General features: G+C 34.9%; 1 pseudogene; it reads right to left on the reverse strand.

The window, feature by feature from the left end:
* Positions 1–237: 237 nt before the first annotated feature.
* On the reverse strand, positions 238–1,631 carry LOC108976083 (annotated as a pseudogene).
* Between the last annotated feature and the right edge of the window lie 1,221 nt (positions 1,632–2,852).

Below are 2,852 nucleotides of genomic sequence, written 5' to 3' on the forward strand. Positions count from 1 at the left end.
CTGGAAATGGATTAATTTCCATTCCAATTTAACTTTTAACAAGTCCGTTCTTATCGAATGCAACTTTATTAATTAATTACAATTTTCAATCCTTACAGCTAGGAATTTAAGCTTAAAACTAATGAGTGCAAGTGTTTATTGTTGTTGTTATTATTATTTAAGGAAAGTGAGAATTAAGTGTAAGTTGGTATGGAAATTATGAAATGAAAAAAAGAGATATGAGAGGATAAGTAAGACAGGTAAAGAAAGAAAGAGGAGAGAAGTGTATGTTGTTGGTAGTGGTCTTTGCTTTTTGCTGGAAAGTTTTTCATAATCAGACAGCAAACTTTTAAAAAATAATTCATTTTCATTTCCTTTTGATTTCTGCTTCGTCTTAGAGTTTAGGAACTAAATCATTGGTCCTGCTATCATCTCATATATAGATATCTTACTGTTTTTTGCAGATATTGGACTGCTTTTGTCAGTACATACTACATCGGTAAAATCATTTTGCGGCAAGTCGGTAGTTTGTTCTTCGACATCAGGGTTATTTATAGGTAAAATACTGCTCATTTCAAGATGCTGATGTACAAATTCTTTGAAAAAAACACATTGCATCAGCCAAGTACTTCCACTTCCGCTTCTGCTTACCACTCGATAGAGATGGTTTGTTTTTTTCCTTCCCTCAAATACCTCGAATATGAGATCCGCATGTCCATTTGTCCATTTATTTTTGCATGTTGCTACTGCAAGATATAAAAATTAGAAAAAGATTTCAATTAATTAAAATATTATTTCAGGTATTTTTCAACTGGGCAATCATTTAAGTCGCTTTCGTATTTTTTCGCAGTGGGACGATAGTGATGTTTTCAAACACAATTTTGGAAAAAACTTATTCTAAAACAATTAAATTTACCGCATAACCAAAAGCTATTTCCAGAAAGCTGGGAATGCGTACCTTTTATTTTTGTAACCGATGAAGGCTATCCTCTTCTTTCGAATGTTCTAAGACCTTTTGCACAAAGGAACTTGACAAATGAGCGAAGAATATACAACTACCGTTTATCAAGAGCAAGACAAGTAGTAGAAGGCGCATTTAGTATTCTTGCAAACAAGTTTTGAATTTTTCATGCAGAAATTTTGTTGTCGCCTAATAAAGTAGAAACTATTATAGTAGCTGCTTGTGCTTTACATAATATGATTCGGGAACGAGAACATTTGCTTAATGAAATACATATAATGAACTCGATGCTATGTAATATTTAGTCTAAGAGGCTACGAATGAAAATGTTGAAAACATAAGGCCATCAAATGATGCACGTTACATGCGTGACCAGTTTCTATCACATTTTAATTCCACCAGTGGATCAGTTTCTTGGTAAAATAAGTACGCTATCTAAATTTGTTTAGTTTTGTACTGTATATCTACAATTGATTTTCCTTATATTTTTAAATACTTATCAACATTACGTTTGCATGTATAAATGGTATAAATAAAATGAACTGAACTTACCGGCACTATTTATTTCTGTAGCTATTTCGTCCCATAGCTTTTCTGTTATTAACTTATTTGTGTGATCTTTATTTTTATAATTATATACTGGGCTCCTTGCCGCGATCTAAAAAACCAGTTTTTCCGCGTCAATGTTCATTTTAACAATTTGTATGCAGAATAAAAGCACAAAGAAAATGCGTAAATTTTACTATGAAAACCAACGGTTCAGCTATAAGCAATGTTCCATTCGGTGTGGGTTGTACCGTGGCTCAGGATGTATGGATCAACAACAAAGACGGTTTCTCGCATTTAGTGTGCGTTAGCTGTATGAAAATACATAAGAAGTTCGACAACAGCTCTTCAAACAAGTCAAAGCACGAACATGCGTTTTCGCTTTGTCTTGTTCGGTATGGGTTGTCACATATGAAACTATGGGCAGTTGCGTATGAGACATGAAAAACTGTTTTGACTAACCCGGTGTGGGTTCAGCCTTATATGGCCACTGCAGTAAATGCCACAAGGACCTACTCGTTTCTGTTCTTGTCCCGCCCATCACATTTCTTTAACGGCGGTGATGTCATACTTTTTTTTCACGAGGACATAAATCAACTGGCCAGCAGCACCTTCTCAATTAAGGGACCGGACATTCCAAGTGCATGGCTTCAATTCATTTGCCACGGTCGTCATCTAAAGGGAGGTCTCTCATGCGAGGCTGATTGCTAATTTTCATTGGGGGTAGTTTTTATGTGGCGGGTCCCAAACTCATCGCACAACCCTGCGGAGGATATGTTTCGCCTTCAAACGGATGTTCTTAGCCTACCCAGAGGATACTTAGTCAAAGACCGGTAGTCGTGAGCTGCTTGAGTCATATGTAAAATAATGGTTTTGGACACTCCCAAGTGAATGGCGATCAGAGAACTTTCCTCACTTGAATGAACTTCTAGTTGTTTAACTTTTATATTTACATGTGTACTTCAACAATTCTTATCATTCATTTAATTATAAATATAAAAAAATGTGCATTGGTTATGATAAGCATATCATTACTGAAATAAAAGATATAAAACTTTGTCTTATTGCAAACGTAGTGCGGCAACTGCGGAAGCAATGTACAAATGTATATCAAATAATGGATATGCAAAATTTGTCTGTAACATAAAACTTTTTGGTAAAAACGCTTTCTTAGTTTCCAACATGCAGCATGTCAAACGTAATTAGTATTAGTGTTGATTGTGCCTAGTTGTCCTGTTGTACTACAAAAACTTGTCGGATTCAATCAATGATTAAACAAATAAGGAAGATTAAGTTCGCGTTCAACCGAACACTTATATTCTTGCAACTTGCAAAAATTAAAGCCAGAGAAATACATATTTAAGGT

The sequence above is a fragment of the Bactrocera latifrons genome, unplaced genomic scaffold, assembly GCF_001853355.1.
Source record: "Bactrocera latifrons isolate USDA-ARS-PBARC rearing strain unplaced genomic scaffold, ASM185335v1 scaffold_721, whole genome shotgun sequence".
Classification (NCBI taxonomy): Eukaryota; Metazoa; Arthropoda; class Insecta; order Diptera; family Tephritidae; genus Bactrocera; species Bactrocera latifrons.